A 21,621-nucleotide genomic window follows, 5' to 3' on the forward strand; every position below is an offset into this window, starting at 1 on the left:
CCACCCAGCCCCCCAGTCCCCTCCACCCAGCCCCCAGTCCCCTCCACCCCACTCCCAGTCCCCTCCACCCAGCCCCCAGTCCCCTCCACCCCACTCCCAGTCCCCTCCACCCAGTCCCCTCCACCCCACTCCCAGTCCCCTCCACCCAGCCCCCAGTCCCCTCCACCCCACTCCCAGTCCCCTCCACCCCGCCCCCAGTCCCCTCCACCAAGTCCCCTCCACCCCACTCCCAGTCCCCTCCACCATGCCCCCAGTCCCCGCCACCCAGACCCTCCACCCTGCCCCCAGTCCCCTCCACCCAGCCCCCCAGTCCCCTCCACCCAGTCCCCAGTCCCAGTCCCCTCCACCCAGTCCCCTCCACCCAGCCCCCAGTACCCTCCACCCTGCCCCCAGTCCCCTCCACCCAGCCCCCAGTCCCCTCCACCCAGTCCCCAGTCCCCTCCACCCAGCCCCCAGTCCCCTCCACCCAGCCCCCAGTCCCCTCCACCCAGCCCCCAGTCCCCTCCACCCTGCCCCCAGTCCCCTCCACCCTGCTCCCAGTCCCCTCCACCCAGTCCCCTCCACGCTGCTCTCAGTCCCCTCCACCCTGCTCCCAGTCCTCTCCACCCAGCCCCCGGTCCCCTCCACCCCACTCCCAGTCCCCTCCACCCAGCCCCTCAGGGAGATGGTTACTTCATTTGGTCTTGTTTCTCTTTGATAAAAACACTAGGGGGCACTGTCTGTCCTTTGTTACCTCTCTCTCCCCACTGTAGGTCTGGATGTTAGTGTGTGTGTGCCTGTGTCAGTATGTCCCCTCCACCAGTCCCCTCCACCCAGTGTCAGTGTGTGTGTATGTCAGTGTGTGTGTGTATGTCAGTGTGTGTGTGGGTGGGTGGTTAAGGGTGGTTCTCTTACCTGTTTGCTGTAGATCTGTATTCTTTAATAATATAATTGTGAGGTTCCGTGGTGTGCAGCCGCAGTGGTGTAAGGTGTGTTCTGTGTCTGGTCTGATGGGGAACCCTGGCTAGGTGGTGTAGAGGTATATTCTGTGTCTGGTCTGATGGGGAACCCTGGCTAGGTGGTGTAGAGGTATATTCTGTGTCTGGTCTGATGGGGAACCCTGGCTAGGTGGTGTAGAGGTATATTCTGTGTCTAGTCTGATGGGGAACCCTGGCTAGATGGTGTAGAGGTATATTCTGTGTCTAGTCTGATGGGGAACCCTGGCTAGGTGGTGTAGAGGTATATTCTGTGTCTAGTCTGATGGGGAACCCTGGCTAGGTGGTGTAGAGGTATATTCTGTGTCTAGTCTGATGGGGAACCCTGGCTAGGTGGTGTAGAGGTATATTCTGTGTCTAGTCTGATGGGGAACCCTGGCTAGGTGGTGTAGAGGTATATTCTGTGTCTAGTCTGATGGGGAACCCTGGCTAGGTGGTGTAGAGGTATATTCTGTGTCTAGTCTGATGGGGAACCCTGGCTAGGTGGTGTAGAGGTATATTCTGTGTCTGGTCTGATGGGGAACCCTGGCTAGGTGGTGTAGAGGTATATTCTGTGTCTGGTCTGATGGGGAACCCTGGCTAGGTGGTGTAGAGGTATATTCTGTGTCTGGTCTGATGGGGAACCCTGGCACCTGGGGTTAATGATATGAGCTGGGACAGAGAAGAGGAGAAGAGAGGAGGACAGTCAGCCCATAGACACCTAGGTTCATCTCCAGCCCTCTGAGGCCACTCTTAGCGACAGGCTCTCATTCCCCTCTCCATCCCCAGGTTTCCACTCTGTCCCCTGGGTGACACTGTTTGTCACTCTCTGTGTCTGTTTGGTGGCTGCCGTGCACACAGAGCTGACCAGGTCATTATCAGAGAGACCGAGAGGCCCATTAGCCCGGAGGCTAGTGGTACAGCCTGGAACCTGGGTCGGAGCAGGGCGGGTCTGCCTGCCCAGAGTGGAGAACTCCTGGAGAGTGCCGGCCTTTGTTTCCACCCAACTAGTTCATCACCAGCTATAGAAAACCGGCTCTATTTTTCTGCTATATTGGGGCTCAGTTGGTAGAGCATGGCACTTGCAACACCAGGGTTGTGGGTTCCATTCCTATGGGGGACCAGTATGACAAAAATATGAAAATGTATGTATTCACTACTGTAAGTCGCTCTGGATAAGAGCCTCCGCTAAATGACTAAACATTTAGATGTGGAGCAGCAGGTAGCCTAGTGGTTAAAGCGTTGAGCCAGTAACCGAAAGGTTGCTAGATTGAATCCCCAAGCTCACAAGGTAGAAATCTGTTGTTCTGCCCCTAAATAAGGCAGTTAACCCACTGTTCCCCGGTAGGCCGTCATTGTGAATAAGAATGTGTTCTTAACTGACTTGCCTAGTTAAACAAAGGTTAAATAAAATAAAAAAATACATGTACATTCAGTGCTGTGAAAAAGTATTTGTCCCCTTGCACTCAATAACGATTTGTGTAGTTGTTGATCAGTCTCTCACGTCGCTATGGAGGAATTTTGCAGAACAGCTTTAACTCAGTAACATTTGTTGGTTTTCAAGCCTGAACTGCTCGTTTCAAGTCCTGCCACAACTCAATTAGGATTAGGTCTGGACTTTGACTAGGTCATTCCAAAACGTCATTTGTTTTTGCTTTTTAGCCATTTTCATGTAAGCATTAATTATGTGTTTTGGACCATTGTCTTGCTGCATGACCCAGTTGCGCTTTAGCTTCAGCTCACAGACGGATGGCCTGACATTCTCCTGTAGAATTCTCTGATGCAGAGTTCATGGTTCTTTCTATTAAGGCAAGTCGTCAGGTCCTGAGACAACAAACTATCCCCAAACCATCACACTACCACCACCATGCTTGACCATTGGTATAATGTTCTTACTGTGGAATAGAGTGTTTGATTTTCGCCAGGCTTAATGGGACACATTCATCCAAAAGGTTATACTTTTGACTCATCTGTCCACATAACATTCTTCCAAGAGTCTTGATGATCATCCAGGTGCTTCCAGGTGCTTTTTGACAAACAAAAGTATGTACAATGTTGTTTTGTTGTTTATAAACTCAGGTTCCCTTTATATAATATTAGGTTTTGGTTGAAGATCTGATAACATTCAGTACTAAAACAAATCTACAATAGAGAAAATCGGAAAGGAGGCAAATACTTTTCACGGTACTGTACTGTATATGTCATTAGTGTATAGATTTGACTGATACCTAATTTGCTAGTTTCCAGTATGGATATTATGGCTGTTTTTGTGACAGTATCATTGAATTATTGATATCTGGGGAATGGTGGAGTTATGATTTTTGTTTGGGGGGGGGGATTTAAAACAAATGTTTGATTGGGTTAATTGGCACATATATAGTCCATGTGCTGTATGAAGTGTATTGTTTAGACGTGTCAAACCCAGCACAGAACAAAGACGAAGGCACGAACCGCCTTGCAGCGTCTCTCCCATCACTGTTCTGAAAATAGTAAATAAATACACAAACACACAGACACAAGCACAGCCTGCAAATGACAAGATAATCACCACATTCAAACTTACCTTCAGCAAAGTGTAGCTGTCTTCCTTTGAGAAACAAACTAATAAACCAACTGTTTTATTTTCTGTCCTCCACCACTGAGGCTCCTAATTACCATGGTCTGACGTAAACCCGACAGAGCCTTAATAGTTAAAAAGGTCATTTGACTGGAAGTGGAGTTTGGGGGGGAGGGTAACGGGTGTTTTTCCCCTCTAATGGTTTCTCCCCTATTCTTTAGGTAACTTCTTCTTAACGTGATTGATTGACAAGATCCTTTTCTCAAATAGCATCTTCAGTGGTGAGAAATAATTGACTCACTAATCAAAAAAAGGTTTAGCGAAATCCGCAAGCCCAACTACTACTGTAATCTTCTCTGGCATTTGGAACATCATTGACGTGGCTCGTCCTAGCTTCAGGCCTTAACACTTTGATTTTATTGCATTTTTTAATACGTTTAATACAGTTATCGGGTTGGAATGGTCCCCCATCTCTCCCTGTTTTATAGCTTTTATTGTCATCAACAACATCAGTGATTTTAAAAGTAGCACAACTAGTTCTATACTTTTTGTTGCATACTCTTGAGATTTGTGTTGGTATCATTACTAATATCAGTGATGGAGGATAACTTTGTGTTTTATGTAAGGCTGTATGTGGAAGTTTTCCATGTTAGTCATTTAGCAGCACACTTATCCAGAGAAACTTCCAGTTAGGTTAATAAGACAGCTAGGTGAGACAACAAAACATCCCTATTATATCAACTACATATTATTTGTTTTCATTTATCTTATTTTTAGTAACTGTTTGCATGAAACCAAAGCTTTACATTGAAGCAAACTATGTTTCTATATCATGAGGTAATAATTATGACCAGATTTGTATTAAGCGTAAATAAATGAAAACAAGTGTTTACAATAGCTACGTAACTTTTTTCAATTTGTCAATTTAGTCTTTGTATTTTGTTTTGCTAAAGCAACTTTCAAAGCAATATTGTGGTTGTTATTATTATTATTAGAAGAGGAAATAATGAGCTTTTTGCTTCTTTCTTACACATTTTACAATGTTATGAACTTTGATTCATTAGATAAGAACATTTTGATGAATAAATTATAAATAATGTCAAAATCATTTCCTAGTCCAATATTTCATTAATTGAGATAATGTATTGTGGATCAGGTTCATTTCCCCGTCAGCAGCTGAAGAGTGAGAACCTTCTCTTCTTTCATCTAACACGTTAATTAGCTGTTTGACTTTCATTTAGTTGAAGGCACAATTTCTATGTTCTATTCAAAATGTTCAGAAATGGAAATTGATGTATCAAGTCTTAAAATAGCCATTTTATTTTTACCCAGTATATTTTCATAGTTGATACCTAGTGAAATGTATTTTCTGTTTGGCCTAATGAATGTTTACCTCTCTTAGATTGGAAATATATGAATGGTCAGTGGACTGAACTGACTTTAGGATGGGAAAATGTTTTGCTTTGTGTTACAAGTATATTTCTAGCAGTCTTACAGCATAATTCTAACTCTCTCTCCATGTCTCACCACTCAGTCTCTCACACCAGAGATGGCTGATGGCTATGGGAAGTTCATTTCAGATTGTTATATATTTGTATTAATTTCACTTGGCTCTCTCCAGCTCACTATCCCTCCTTGGAGGACAGAGGCGTTCACCAAGGCACTTTTGGGGGGGCTGGAGACCCCCTGGGCTGAGGAGACGAGTGTGTCTGAAAGAATGGCTGATAACTGAGGGGAGGTAGAGAGTCTTTTGTCATTCTGGCTTTTTCTTGTTTTTCTTGTTTTATTTGAGCTGTGTCTCAGAAATGGGTCGAGTGCCCCTGAGAGTCCAACGCAGCTAGAGCTCTTTAGGGGATTGTCACACACACACTCACCTGACCTGCCAGTGTGCTCAGGAGCTGGCGTCTCTGGATTTAAGGAAACACATTGTGCTTTTATTTATTTTTATGTCATTTTATTTTCTCGTACCTCCTCGCTGGTTAGGAGAGACACTGGCTGTGTCCCAGTACTACCTCCTCCCTGGTTAAGAGAGACACTGGCCATGTCCCAGTACTACCTCCTCCCTGGTTAGGAGAGACACTGGCCATGTCTGAATACTACCTCCTCCCTGGTTAGGAGAGACACTGGCCATGTCTGAATACTATCTCCTCCCTGGTTAGGAGAGACACTGGCTGTGTCCCAGTACTACCTCCTCCCTGGTTAGGAGAGACACTGGCTGTGTCCGAATACTGCCTCCTCCCTGGTTAGGAGAGACACTGGCCATGTCTGAATACTACCTCCTCCCTGGTTAGGAGAGACACTGGCCATGTCTGAATACTGCCTCCTCCCTGGTTAGGAGAGACACTGGCTGTGTCCCAGTACTACCTCCTCCCTGGTTAGGAGAGACACTGGCCATGTCCCAGTACTACCTCCTCCCTGGTTAGGAGAGACACTGGCCATGTCCCAGTACTACCTCCTCCCTGGTTAGGAGAGACACTGGCCGTGTCCCAGTACTACCTCCTCCCTGGTTAGGAGAGACACTGGCCATGTCTGAATACTACCTCCTCCCTGGTTAGGAGAGACGCTGGCTGTGTCCCAGTACTACCTCCTCCCTGGTTAGGAGAGACACTGGCCATGTCCCAGTACTACCTCCTCCCTGGTTAGGAGAGACGCTGGCTGTGTCCGAATACTACCTCCTCCCTGGTTAGGAGAGACACTGGCCATGTCCCAGTACTACCTCCTCCCTGGTTAGGAGAGACACTGACCATGTCTGAATACTACCTCCTCCCTGGTTAGGAGAGACACTGGCTGTGTCCCAGTACTACCTCCTCCCTGGTTAGGAGAGACACTGGCCATGTCCCAGTACTACCTCCTCCCTGGTTAGGAGAGACACTGGCTGTGTCCCAGTACTACCTCCTCCCTGGTTAGGAGAGACACTGGCTGTGTCCCAGTACTACCTCCTCCCTGGTTAGGAGAGACACTGGCCATGTCCCAGTACTACCTCCTCCCTGGTTAGGAGAGACACTGGCTGTGTCCCAGTACTACCTCCTCCCTGGTTAGGAGAGACACTGGCCATGTCCCAGTACTACCTCCTCCCTGGTTAGGAGAGACACTGGCCATGTCCCAGTACTACCTCCTCCCTGGTTAGGAGAGACACTGGCTGTGTCCCAGTACTACCTCCTCCCTGGTTAGGAGAGACACTGGCTGTGTCTGAAAACCCATATTTGCGGCCTAAGTTGTAGGCCATTTGAGTATATGTATATATAAACGCAGCAAAAAAAGAAACGTCCTCTCACTGAAGCTGGTCCTGGCACCAGCTTCATTAAGTACTGCAGTGCATCTCATCCTCATGGACGGCACCAGATTTGCCAGTTCTTGCTGTGAGATGATACCCCACTCTTCCACCAAGTCACCTGCAAGTTCCCGGACATTTCTGGGGGGAATGGCCCTAGCCCCCTGGCCATGGCAGAACACTGACATTCCTGTCTTGCAGGAAATCATGCACAGAACGAGCAGTATGGCTGGTGGCATTGTCATGCTGGAGGGTCATGTCAGGATGAGCCTGCAGGAAGGGTACCACATGAGGGAGGAGGATGTCTTCCCTGTAACGCACAGCGTTGAGATTGCCTGCACTGACAACAAGCTCAGTCCGATGATGCTGTGACACACCGCCCCAGACCATGATGGACCCTCCACCTCCAAATCAATCCTGCTCCAGAGTACAGGCCTCGGTGTAACGCTCATTACTCGTCCGACCATCACCCCGGTGAGACAAAACTGCAACTCGTCAGTGAAGAGCACTTTTTGCCAGTCCTGTCTGGTTTGTGCCCCATAGGCGACATTGTGGTGGTGAGGACCTGCCTTACAACAGGCCTACAAGCCTCAGGCCTACAAGCCCTCAGTCCAGCCTCTCTCAGCCTATTGCGGACAGTCTGAGCGCTGATGGAGGGATTGTGCGTTCCTGGTGTAACTCGGGCAGTTGTTTTTCCATCCTGTTCCTGTCCCGCAGGTGTGATGTTCGGCTGTACCGATCCTGTGCAGGTGTTCTAACACGTGGTTTGTGACTGCGATGACGATCAACTGTCCGTCCTGTCTCCCTGTAAGCACTGTCTTAGGCGTCTCACAGTACGGACATTGCAATTTATTACCCTGGCCACATCTGCAGTCCTCATGCCTCCTTGCAGCATGCCTAAGGCACGTTCACGCAGATGAGCAGGGACCCTGGGCATCTTTCTTTTCGTGTTTTTCAGAGTCAGTAGAATGGCCTCTTTAGTGTCCTAAGTTTTCACAACTGTGACCTTAATTTCCTCCCGTATGTAAATTGTTAGTGTCTTAACGACTGTTCCACAGGTGCATGTTCATTAATTGTTTATGGTTCATTGAACAAGCATGGAAAACAGTGTTTAAACCCTTTACAACGAAGATCTGTGAAGTTATTTGGATTTTTACGAATTATCTTTGAAAGACAGGGTCCTGAAAAAGGGACGTTTGTTTTTATGCTGAGTTTGTTTATATATATATATATATATATATATATATATATATATATATATATATATATATATATATATATCTGCTCAAAAAAATAAAGGGAACACTAAAATAACACATCCTAGATCTGAAAGAATGAAATAATCTTATTAAATACTTTTTTCTTTACATAGTTGAATGTGCTGACAACAAAATCACACAAAAATAATCCATGGAAATCCAATTTATCAACCCATGGAGGTCTGGATTTGGAGTCACTCAAAATTAAAGTGGAAAACCACACTACAGGCTGATCCAACTTTGATGTAATGTCCTTAAAACAAGTCAAAATGAGGCTCAGTAGTGTGTGTGGCCTCCACGTGCCTGTATGACCTCCCTACAACGCCTGGGCATGCTCCTGATGAGGTGGCGGATGGTCTCCTGAGGGATCTCCTCCCAGACCTGGACTAAAGCATCCACCAACTCCTGGACAGTCTGTGGTGCAACGTGGCGTTGGTGGATTTAGCGCGACATGATGTCCCAGATGTGCTCAATTGGATTCAGGTCTGGGGAACGGGCGGGCCAGTCCATAACATCAATGCCTTCCTCTTGCAGGAACTGCTGACACACTCCAGACACATGAGGTCTAGCATTGTCTTGCATTAGGAGGAACCCAGGGCCAACCACACCAGCATATGGTCTCACAAGGGGTCTGAGGATCTCATCTCGGTACCTAATGGCAGTCAGGCTACCTCTGGCGAGCACATGGAGGGCTGTGCGGCCCCCCAAAGAAATGCCACCCCACACCATGACTGACCCACCGCCAAACCGGTCATGCTGGAGGATGTTGCAGGCAGCAGAACGTTCTCCACGGCGTCTCCAGACTCTGTCACGTCTGTCACGTGCTCAGTGTGAACCTGCTTTCACCTGTGAAGAGCACAGGGCGCCAGTGGCGAATTTGCCAATCTTGGTGTTCTCTGACAAATGCCAAACGTCCTGCACGGTGTTGGGCTGTAAGCACAACCCCCACCTGTGGACGTCGGGCCCTCATACCAACCTCATGGAGTCTGTTTCTGACCGTTTGAGCAGACACATGCACATTTGTGGCCTGCTGGAGGTCATTTTGCAGGGCTCTGGCAGTGCTCCTCCTGCTCCTTCTTGCACAAAGGCGGAGGTAGCGGTCCTGCTGCTGGGTTGTTGCCCTCCTACGGCCTCCTCCACATCTCCTGATGTACTGGCCTGTCTCCTGGTAGCGCCTCCATGCTCTGGACACTACGCTGACAGACACAGCAAACCTTCTTGCCACAGCTCGCATTGATGTGCCATCCTGGATGAGCTGCACTACTTGAGCCACTTGTGTGGGTTGTAGACTCCGTCTCATGCTACCACTAGAGTGAAAGCACCGCCAGCATTCAAAAGTGACCAAAACATCAGCCAGGAAGCATAGGAACTGAGAAGTGGTCTGTGGTCACCACCTGCAGAACCACTCCTTTATTGTGGGTGTCTTGCTAATTGCCTATAATTTCCACCTGTTGTCTATTCCATTTGCACAACAGCATGTGAAATGTATTGTCAATCAGTGTTGCTTCCTAAGTGGACAGTTTGATTTCACAGAAGTGTGATTGACTTGGAGTTACATTGTGTTGTTTAAGTGTTCCCTTTATTTTTTTGAGCAGTGTATATATATATATATATATATATATAAGGCACTATGACAGCCCGCTTGGAGTTTGCCAAAAGGCACCTAAAGACTATCAGACCATGAGAAACAAGATTATCTGGTCTGATGAAACCAAGATTGAAGTCTTTGGCCTGAATGCCAAGCGTCATGTCTGGAGGAAACCTGGCACCATCCCTACGGTGAAGCATGGTGGTGGCAGCATCATGCTGTGGGGATGTTTTTCAGCGGCAGGGACTGGGAGACTAGTCATGATCGAGGGAAAGATGAACAGAGCAAAGTACAGAGATCCTTGATGAAAACCTGCTCCAGAGCACTCAGGACCTCAGACTGGGGCAACGGTTCACCTTCCAACAAGACAATGACCCTAAGCACACACCCAAGACAACGCAGCAGTGGCTTCGGGACAAGTCTCTGAATGTCCTTGAGTGGCCCAGCCAGAGCCCGGACTTGAACCTGATTGAACATCTCCGGAGAGACTTGAAAATAGCTGTGCAGCGACTCTCCCCATCCAACCTGACAGAGCTTGAGAGGATCTGTAGAGAAGAATGGAAGAAACTCCCCAAATACAAGTGTGCCAAGCTTGTAGCTTCATACCCAAGAAGACTCGAAGCTGTAATCGCTGCCAAAGGTGCTTCAACAAAGTACTTAGTAAAGGGTCTGAATACTTATGTAAATGTGATATTTAATTTTTTTTCTAAATTTCTATAAATCTTATTTTGCTTTGTCATTATGGGGTATTGTGTGTGTAGATTGATGAGGGGGAAAAAACGATTTAATCAATTTTAGAATAAGGCTGTAACGTAACAAAATGTGGAAAAAATCAAGGGGTCAGAATACTTTCCGAATGCGCTCTAAATATGTTGAAATAAAACCAAATGATCAGACCTTTTTAAATAGGAGCGATGGGCTATATGGGCTACTGTATATGTTGAATGTGTTAGTCTGACTATAACCAACCTCAGTGGGCTATTCTGTTCAGAGTTTATAGAAATGAATCAAATTGGAGATGAGCGATTATCTGGCTGGTTAATACGATGCATGTCTGTTGAATTTGGAAAAATCCACCTGCACTCGGCCCCGCCTCACCTACTCAGCCAGTCCGGAGCCGCTACTGCGTTGCGGCCGTGGCATGCTGCATACTTTTTGCTAAACGGTACGTGGTAAATAGTAGGCGAAGATGAGTACATAGTATGCAGGTTAAGTATGTTGTACGTTAGTATGGGTATTCAGACAAGGCCAATGTCTGATGTAAAATACAATTTAAAAAGACAGTTTATAAACTTTATCATTTTTAGTCATAGTTTGGGATACTTTTGTACTGACAGTGATACTGTTCATTTCAGTGACATTTTACTTGTCTATCTTGTGAAGAGAGCAGCACAGTGTGTGCTGTGACTGGAGATGGACAGGGCTGCAGTAGCATTGCCGTGTGGTGGATATTTAACACGTTAGCTTTGGCAGAGTAGTGTGTGGTGTGAAAACACACTGATTTCCTAAGTGGCAATCATTTCAGCTTCACCGTGAGAGAGGCAGCAGAGAGCGAGCGTGTGGCTGTGTGCCACTGGTAGCACACTGACCCGTGTCTGTCCGTCCGTCTGTCTGTCTGTCTGTGTGAGGTGGACCCTCAGCTCCCTCCCTGGGTTGTCCTACATGTCACTATCACCCTGAGTTACGACACCTCACTCTCTCCCCTCCCTCCCTCTCTTTATCCATCCATCCTGCTCTCCTGCCGGCAGTCAACCATCCAAAACGATGTTAAAACAGGGTCATCCCCCTGCGTGCACTTAAAGGGTGTCAGTTTAACCTACTCTGAATTACTTACGGCTATTATTATATCTTATAAATCATTAAGAAAGTTTAATTATATGAACATTTCATGGAGGAAATGTGCAAGATGACACATGGGAAGGAAAATTGAATGGGCCAGTCCCAGCACTGTGAGAGAACATATTGAGGGTAGGTTTCTATTTTACCGCACTGCCGTAGGGTGGGGAGATGGAGAAAAAGAGAGACGGCAAAGCCTCCTCAATATCCACAGCGTGTTAAAATAACTTCTCATTTCACTCTGTAGACCAGGAGGCTATTCTTACCACCATGCTGTCAATTTGGTAGTGATGAAGATGTTGTCATTGTACGTTAGCTCGGACTCGCTTTTCTTAAGTAAGATATCTCCTAATTAACCATAGACCTGAATTAGCTGCACCCGGGCTGTAATTTCACTGAGTTAAGGAATGCCTCCTAATTAAACATTTGTGGTAGGTGGAATTCCTTTAATTAATGTTCCTAAACACAAAACCCAAATTGAAGAGTTAGTTGCTAATGCTGTATATTAGTATGAACCCTTATAATTTCTTCTTCCTAACAGTGTCAATGCCATGGGAATGTGAACATGATCCTGGTTAATATGTTGCAAGGTGTTTGGTTTTCAGAGTGTGGGTATTCTATGAGAATAGATTCTGTTATTGACAAAAGTGGACCATTTGCTAATTTATTTAAAAAGTTGACAGTTAATACCTGTGCAGATGTTAATGGGAAATGAATTGAAGAGAAGCTGGTGAATAAGGAGATATGAAAATACCTGGAAATGTCCTCTTCTGCTGTGGTTTGGGTTATAAGTAATTACTCTGGCTTTCTCTGAAGTCAATTATTTCAGTGAATCGTTATTATTGAGACCGTTGTGACTGAAGTAATACAACAATATACCGATGGAAGAACAGATCTTAGAATATTGAGGAAGTATAGAAGATGTATTTATTTAGTCAGAACGTGTTAATGTTAGACTCAAACACACACACACACACACACGCACCCACTCAAACACACACGCACCCACTCAAACACACATGTGCAAGCACCCACTCAAACATACATGCACACGCACCCACTCAAACACACATGCGCACGCACCCACTCAAACACACATGCGCACGCACGCACCCACTCAAAGACACACACGCACGCACCCACTCAAACACACACACGCACCCACCCACTCAAACACACGCACGCACCCGCTCAATCACACATGTGCACGCACCCACTCAAACACACACACGCACACACCCACTCAGACACACACGCGCACCCACTCAAACACACACACGCACCCACTCAAAAACACATACACACCCACTCAGACACACACGCGCACCCACTCAAACACACACACGCACCCACTCAAAAACACATACACACCCACTCAGACACACACGCGCACCCACTCAAACACACATACACACCCACTCAAACACACATGCGCACGCACCCTCTCAAACACATACGCGCACCCACTCAAACACACACACACACTGAGAGAGACCTACAAAGAGGCTTGTAAGCAAAAGATACCATTGTTTCCACTGGTCAGGTTTTTTTGCACTAGTGCACCATTGTGTAGGAACACTCCCTTTCTATGAACACCACATAAACCTCTCCTTTCCATCTTATCTCCCTCCCCTCCGTCTCCCACTCTCCCTCTCCCCCTCTCCCTACACTCCCCCTCTCCCTCCCCTCCGTCTCCCCCTCTACCTCCCCTCCGTCTCCCTCTCTCTCTCCCATCCCCTCCGTCTCCCCCTTCCCTCCGTCTCCCCCTCTCCCTCCCCTCTGTCTCCCCCTCTCCCTCCCCTCCGTCTCCCCCTCCCTCTCCCCCTTTCCCTACACTCCCCCTCTCCTTCCCCTCCGTCTCCCCCTCTCCCTCCCCTCCGTCTCCCCCTCCCCCTCCACTCTGTCTCCCCTCCGTCTCTCCCTCCCCTCCGTCTCCCCATCTCCCTCCCCTCCGTCTCCCTCTCTCTCCTTCCCATCCCGTCCGTCTCCCCCTTCCCTCCGTCTCCCCCTCTCCCTCCCCTCCATCTCCCCCTCTGTCTCCCCTCCGTCTCCCCCTCTGTCTCCCCTCCGTCTCCCTTTCTCCCTCCCCTCCATCTCCCCCTCTCCCTTCCCTCTGTCTCCCCCTCTCCCTTCCCTTCCCTCCGTCTCCCACTCCCTCTCCCCTCCGTCTCTCCCTTTCCCTCCCCTCCGTCTCCCCCTCTCCCTCCCCTCCCTCTCCATCTCTCCCCCTAGCCTCCCCTCTGTCTCCCCCTCTCCCTCCCCTCCTTCTCCCCCTCTCCCTCCCCTCCATATCCCCCTCCCCTCCGTCTCCCCCTCTCCCTTCCTTCTGTGTCCCCCTCCCCTCCATGTCCCCCTCCATCTCCCCCTGTCCCTCCCTCCCTCCTTTTTTCCCCTTGTTTTCCACAAGCGGTGGGATGCTGCCGCGGCCGCCTCATTTCCTGGCACGCCGCTCCTCATCCTCTCCTTTTTGTTTACAGGAGCCCACCGCCATTTTGAGGAACTGCTGTGTCAGTAAATATTTAGTGGGCTTCCCTTTCCTGTCGGCCCTCGCTGACGTGTGTGTGGAGAGTCCCTCCCCAACTACCCCGTGTCCGGCGCTGTCACTCACCAATGCATGCGATACCCCCCTCGCCCTTGGATCCCGCTCCCCTTCCCCACGAATCCCCCGCCCTCCGCTGCACGTGGCAGCCTGCTCTGTCTGAGGAAATGGAGGAGGACGTTATTGCGGCACTCTCCTGGTCGGTCTCCTCTCCAGCTCTGCTAAATCACAGCACCGCCAGGGGTCACTAAATGGAGGGCCAGGGGTCACTAAATGGAGGGCCAGGAGAGTAAGAGCCCTGAATACATGTGACCATAGTGCTTTTTCGACCTGTGCGCGGGCACACACACACACACACACATACACACACATACTTGCTCCCCATGGCCCTGTGTCCCCCTGCTGGAGAGGGCTTCCTTCCTTCCTGCTGTGAAGACAAAGGATGCCAGGGAGCTGAGGGGACCTAGGGGGCCCGGGCCGGGGCATCAAAGCAGGGGAAAGTCCTTATGTTGTCTCTTCCTGTGGAAGGTGTCAGAGATTGGGGCCAGCTGCCTGTGTTTTCACAGCTAGGCCAGGGGTGACGACCAGAGGGGCCCAGGGCTGACCCGGGCACCCCCAGACCCAGCCGTAGGACCGCCATCACCCCCCCATCCCCCTTTACTGGGTAGAGGGTCAGGCCAGTTCAGAAGAGGTCAGTGCATAGTGAGGCTAGCAGCGGACATTGTGGCTCTGGCCAGCTTTCTGATTCACCTCATAGGCTGTCAATACAGGAAACAGAGCAAAACTACTCCCCACCCCCCCTTCCCGCCACTCCTCTATTCTAGCAGGCTCCACAGCGCCTTAGTGTTCTTCCAGTCAAACCCAGACTGGGATTATCAAGTTGCCAGTGTTTGATTATGGCTTTAATGTCTCCAGCTACCCTCATTGATTTATGTCAAATCTGCCTATGGTTGTCACTACACATGTCAGGGTTTATGTTTGGTTGGCCAGCGGCCGCTTCGCAGGAGCCTACAAGCTGTTGTGTGTGTGTGTGTGTGTGTGTGTGTGTGTGTGTGTGTGTGTGTGTGTGTGTGTGTGTGTGTGTGTGTGTGTGTGTGTGTGTGTGTGTGTGTGTGTGTGTGTGTGAATGAGTGTTTATTTGTGTGTGTGTTTCTTTTCGTAAGTATGTGTGTGTTTGTGTGCACACCCATGCTGCTGATGCAGTCCTCTCTCTCACTGGCAGCAGTTGGACAGTTAATCAATCAAATATATAAGCAGCGCTCCAGTACGCCGTAGGTAGTCCGAGATTATCCTCCGCTGTTGGCAGCAGTTAGGGCGCATTAGGCCCTCGATCTGGTGGCAAACAATGCCGTCGTCTTCAAAGACCCAGGGTGCTTTTCTCTCTTCTCTCGCTCGGCCGCCAAGACTCCATCCGCTCTCCCTTGTAATTGTAGCCGTTCGCTATCTTGATGATTTGGTGGTTCGTGTGCTCCCTTAAAATGCCTCGTTTATTTCCCTTTCTCTCTATCCCTCACATATCCTTTCCCAGCGCTGTCTGTCCCCCTGGGGAATTCCGTTGTGGATTACCATTCAGTTTTCACCCAATTATCCACTGGCTTTCTCTGCCTTTGACACATAATTATCAAAGCCCTAAATAATTGTCTTTATTATTGCTGGTGTTTAGATGGAGGCTGGAGCAGCAGCACTAGCATATAGAGAGACTGGAATGGAAAGGAATGGGGGAGTATTTATCTCGGCGAGAGATGGCTTAGCTTGCAGCTAACTGCGGGCTCGTCTGTTATTTCAACCCACCGTCCCCATCATCCCGATAAATAAACCTGATTAAAACGCCATTTTTTTTTCTCCTGCTGTTCCCTTCTTCGTCTTCCCTTCCCCACTCAACGTCACGAGCGGAAATACCATGTGGTGCTACAAAAGTCCCGCGATTAGCTGGCTTTGTGACAGGAAACAGCTTAAAGTGCCAAACACTGTATTTTACTGTAGGGGGCATGGGAGGGGTCAGGGAACTGTTTCAGGGGGGGACATGGAGATGGTCAGAAACTGCATTTAGTTTGTCGAGGCCTCTTCGCTTCTTATAGTCTGTATAAATGACATTGCTGTAAAGACATGAAAAGGAGAATATAGGCTATTATGTGAGGGAGAAGGCTTGAAGTTTATCCACAGTGCTGTTTCAGAGTAAAGGAAAAGGGTGGGCTGTTGATGTGCTCCTGCCTAGTGATGTACTGTTGTCTAGTGACTCAGCCTACTTTGCTATGACTTCCACAGTAGACAAATGTTTCTACTTCCTTTTTTTATACACTTAACTCAGCTTTAGTCTGTCATATAGTCCACATCCTCTGTCTGTGGATAATCTCCTCCTTCTCTCTCTTTGCCCCCCCCCCCACTCCCATGTTCCTAAGGCCTTTGCTGTCCAGGTTCCTTGGGACATCCAACTCGGACGACACACAATTGAAGTTGAAATGTTAAATTGTTAAGGTTAGGTAAGGGTTATGATGAAGGTTAGGGTAGGGGTTAGGGTTTAGGGGGGTAGGGACATCCCAAGGATCCCAGATAGCGCTTACCCTGTTCCTAACCCTGGCTGATTGCGTCCAGATGCTGTGGTGTGAACGTAAAGGGCACAAGTGACAGCAAAATCTCAACAAGTATTTCCGCATGTTCCACATACTGTCGAGGACAGATGAAAACAGCTTTCCTGTATCCTGGAGGTATGAGTCATGGAAGCACAACTGGAGGTTTGCTCAAGGCATCGCAAAGCTATCGCTACCCCCAGGCTAACCTCAAGCAGCACACCGCTAGCTAACTGCTAGCCTAGCTATCGGCCATAGCCCACCCTAGCATTGAACAGCTTCCTTGTTCACCATATACTGTAGGTCTAGGTGAGCCCTAAGAAGAACTTAGCACGTGGCTAACCACAGTTCTGAGGCTTTAGTAGCCCTTAAACACTAGTCTAACTAACCACTTCTTTAGCCCCCACATGCATAGCAATGGAAGGATGAAGTTGTTCTACTGTTTTAATCTTTAGGAGTTTGCAGAGGTACTGTGTGAACTTGAGAGTTGAAAAGTTGAGGAGGGTGAGTCACACAACTCTGTCTCTCTCGCTATTTCTGTCTCTCTCTCTCTTTCGCTCTTTGTCTCTCTCTTGCTCTTTCTGTCTCTCTCTCTCTCACTCTTTCTGTCTCTCACTCTTTCTGTCTCGCTCTTTCTCTCTCTCTCTCTCTCTCTCTCTCTCTCTCTCTCTCTCTCGCGCTCGCTCTTTCTGTCTCTCTTTCTCTCGCTCGCTCTTACTGTCTCTCTCAATTAAATTAAATATGCTTGATTGGCATGACGTAACAATGTACATATTGCCAAGCTTACTTTGGATATTTACAATATTACAATAAGAAGAATCAAAGTTGTCAACTGGACAACAGTAACAACAATAACCAAGGGTCAAAATAACCATACATTGAACAATAGGCATACAATAGAGGACATGTGCAGGTTGATTGGTCTGTCCCTCATCTTATGGCAGGCAGCAATGTAGTGCGCTGTCAACCCACAGCTCTCTACGTCCTCAACAGGACGGGTAGCCTACTCATCAGAGAGATCTTAGAAACCTTGAATAAGTGTTTCAAATTATTTTGGGAAATGACACTAGTTGTTTTATGTTTTTGACATTTTGTCAGGAAATGCAGCTCTTTCTCAGGTTCTGCTGTTGTGCAGTGGTTGCACAGCCTTTCCTCTACAGGGAGACAGGTTTTCCTGTGTCTACCCTTCTCAATGGCAAGGCTGTGCTCACTGAGCCTGTACTTTGTCAAGGTTTTTCTAAGGTTTTGATCAGTAACCATGGTCAAATAGTTTGCCATGGTGTACTGTCGATTTAGGGCCAGATAGCACTGCATTTTGCTTTGTGCTTGTGCTTGTGTTTCCCAATAAGCATTGTAGTTTTGTTTTGACTGTGTTGTAATTTGTTTTATTCTGATTGATTGGATGTTCTGGTCCTGAGGCTTCAGTGTGCTAGTAGAACAGGTTTGTGAACTCAGCCCCAGGACCAGCTGGATGAGGGGACTCTTTTCTTTGCTCAGCTCTTGGCATTGCAGGGCTTGGTAATGATATGAGAGCGGGTCACTGTATTTGAGATGTTTCCAAAACTTAATTGTTCTTTTTTGAGTTTTTATTATTCGTGGTTATTGGCCTAATTCTGCCATGCATGCATTGTTTGTAGTTTTCCTCTGAACATTTAGGATAATCTTACAGAACTCTGCATGCAGGATTTCAATGGGGTGTTTGTCCCATTTGATGAAATCTTGTTTGCAAGTGAACCCCACACCTCGCTGCCATAAAGTGCAATTGGTTCAATGACACATTCAATTAGTTTTAGCCAAATTTTAATAGGTGTTTCAATTTGAATGTGTTTTTTAATGGCGTAGAATGCCCTGCGTTCATTCTCTCTCAGTTCATTCACTGCATCATTAAGGTGTCCAGTTGAGCTTATTTTTAAACCTAAGTAATTGTAGTGTGTGCAGTACTCTATATATTTTGTACCAATTGAGAACTTTGGTGTAATTCCCTGAGATCTGGATCTTCTCTGGAAAATCTTGATTTTAGTATTTTTGGCGTTTACTGCCAGGGCCCAGGTCTGGCAGTACTGCTCTAGCAGGTCCAGGCTCTGCTGTAGGCCATGTGCTGTGGGTGACAGCAGGCATAGGTTATCTGCAAAGAGTAGGTGTTTAACCTCTGAATTGTGGAGACTAACACCAGGAGCTGAGGATTTTTATAGAATAGTGGGCAATTCGTTGATGTAAATATTGAAGAGTGCAGGGTTCAGATTGCAACCCTGGCAAAGGCCCTGCCCCTGGTTAAAGAATTGTTATTTTCTTGACAATTTTAATGCTGCACATATTGCCGGTATACATTGATTTAATTACGTCATATGTTTTACCCCCTACACCCCTTTCAATAACTTTGTAGAACAGTCCTGTATGCCCAATAGAATCAAATGCTTTTTGGAAGTCGATAAAGCATGCATATATTTTGGTATTATTTTGGTGGACATGTTTATGTATCAGGGTGTGTAGGGTGTAAATATGATCAGTCGTGCAATGTTTTGGTATAAATCCAATTTGGCTTTTACTCAAAACTTCCTTATTAAGGAAGTTTAGAACTCTTACATTTATAATACTACAGAAAACCTTCCCCAGGTTACTGTTTACACAAATCCCTCAGTAATTGTTAGGGTCAAATTTGTCTCCGTTCTTAAAGATTGGGGTTCTGAGTCCCTGATTCCAGATGTCAGGGAAATAACCTTACACTCAGGATCAAATTAAACAGTTTTAATATAGCCAATTGAAATGTTGCACTAGTTGCACTCTCTCTCTCTTGCGCTCTTTCTGTCTCTCTCTAACTCTCTCGCTCTTTCTGTCTCTCGCTCCCTCTCGCTCTTTCTGTCTCACTCTTTCTCTCTCTCTCTCTCTCTCTCTCCCTCTCTCTCGCTCTGTCTCACTCTTTCTGTCTCTGTCTCCCTCTCTCTCGCTCTTTCTCTCTCTTTCTGTCTCACTCTTTCTGTCTCTCTCTCCCTCCCTCCCTCTCTCTCGCTCTTTCTCTCTCTTTCTGTCTCACTCTTTCTGTCTCTCCCTCCCTCCCTCTCTCTCTCTCCCTCTCTCTACAGGCAGTGAGTATGGCATCAGACAACCTCTGGTTCTTTCTCGCACATGAGATTATAGGCAGTAGTATTGGTCTGTTCAGCTGAATATTTTGTGTCCTCTACTTCTCTCAGCAAGTGTGTGAAGATGCCTACGTGTTGATTTAGATGCAGTGTGATTTAGTGGGCCAATAATGGCTTAATGTGAGGCTGTTTTGTGACCCATAGCATATAAATACAGTTTGTGTCATTGTAAATACACACTTTATCTGAATACCTCTGCATCAAGAGTTGAAGGGAATATGAGAATGAATACAGGGTCAAACGTTTGCTCTCTCTCTCTCTCTCTCTCTCTCTCTCTCTCTCTCTCTCTCTCTCTGGAAAAGTACGAAAACACTGTCAGTTTAGTGGAGCCTTGGTGTTTTGACTGGGTTGTTAAAGTCATGTGCTTAGTGTTTTCCATGGAGCCTGCACCTTCTCCTGGCCTCTTGGAGAACCCCATACTCAGGGATTCGCCCTTTTGGCTAGCACCAGAAAAAAGGCCCTTGACTGACACCTCCAGTTTTAAAAGGTTGACTTTGCTGCTCTCACGGGCCCTTTTCTGCTAGAGGAAAGCTTTTCAACCATGTGTTGTGTGTGTGTGTGTGTGTGTGTGTGTGTGTGTGTGTGTGTGTGTGTGTGTGTGTGTGTGTGTGTGTGTGTGTGTGTGTGTGTGTGTGTGTGTGTGTGTGTGTGTGTGTGTGTGTGTGTGTGTGTGTGTGTGTGTGTGTGTGTGTGTGTGTGTGTGTGTGTGTGTGTGTGTGTGTTTGAAAGTGTGTGTGTTTGAGAGTGTGTCTAACTACTAGTTGTGTGTAGAGCCTCCCTGTCTTCATCCTGGGGAAGATGTTCCTGAGGAAGTCTTATCAGCTGGGTGATATAGTACTCCTTAGTGTCCTAATAGGTTTCATTTATCTCTATACACTCCCACTTTAATTCAACTGACCTACCAGGATGTATTAAAAGTACAACCCACAGTCACTTTGATGTACAGCCGGCTGCAGCTGTAGGCAGCTGGACTAAATAGCTCCAGTATAAGTGATTGTTAACCTATTGTTGCCAGACCTGTTCGCTATTCTTCCCTGGTTAATCTTGAGGGAACCTGTTTAAAGTGGTTGCGTACGGATTCTACTACTCCTGTGGGTGGAGGGGCTATTCTAGTGCTCTGTGGTGTAACAAGTCCATGGTGTGACATTTTCCTTCCGAAGCTGACATTCAGGAGGGAATAGGTTGCGAGCGGCAGGCGTACGGTCCACTGTGACAAGCTGATGGTCCACTGTGACAAGCGGATGACTGTGATATTAGATTGGGACTTTGAGGCATCTACGGGTTGGTTGGGGGGAGGAAGGACTTTCACACAGACGTGACAATGACATGGCGCTCTGTGCTGCTCATGTTCCATCCCGCACTGTAAAACACAGATCAGCCTTGTCTAATAGGGAGTGTACAGTCTGCCGGTGTGTACCGGGCCCACCTACCCTCACACTTCTCATCAGGGTCTGTATCCACAAAGTGTCTCACAGTAGGAGGGCTGATCTAGGATCAGTTTAGCCTTTAATATCATAATGAATAATGTTGTATGGACATATCCTGGATCAGCACTCCTACTCTAATGAATAGTGTCTGTGTTCCACTACTAGGAGTATGGACTCTTTGTCCCTAGTGTAGTGGCTGTTCTGTGATTCATTATAGCACTGCTACATCAGCCGTCTGTTTATAATGTTGAAGGACGTGAGACACAACTGGAGTCAATGCTACTGTTACATCACTGGAGTCAATGCTACTGTTACATCACTGGAGTCAATGCTACTGTTACATCACTGGAGTCAATGCTACTGTTACATCACTGGAGTCAATGCTACTGTTACATCACTGGAGTCAATGCTACTGTTACATCACTGGAGTCAATGCTACTGTTACATCACTGGAGTCAATGCTACTGTTACATCACTGTTACATCAC

General features: G+C 47.4%; 1 protein-coding gene across 1 annotated transcript in view; it reads left to right on the top strand.

Annotated features, from left to right (window-relative positions):
• LOC106585793 (cotranscriptional regulator FAM172A homolog) overlaps window positions 1-21,621 on the top strand; it is a 319,763-nt gene that overhangs the window by 218,197 nt on the left and 79,945 nt on the right. The gene's annotated exons all lie outside the window — the stretch shown is intronic.

This window comes from Salmo salar, chromosome ssa24 (assembly GCF_905237065.1).
Source record: "Salmo salar chromosome ssa24, Ssal_v3.1, whole genome shotgun sequence".
NCBI classification, from domain to species: Eukaryota; Metazoa; Chordata; class Actinopteri; order Salmoniformes; family Salmonidae; genus Salmo; species Salmo salar.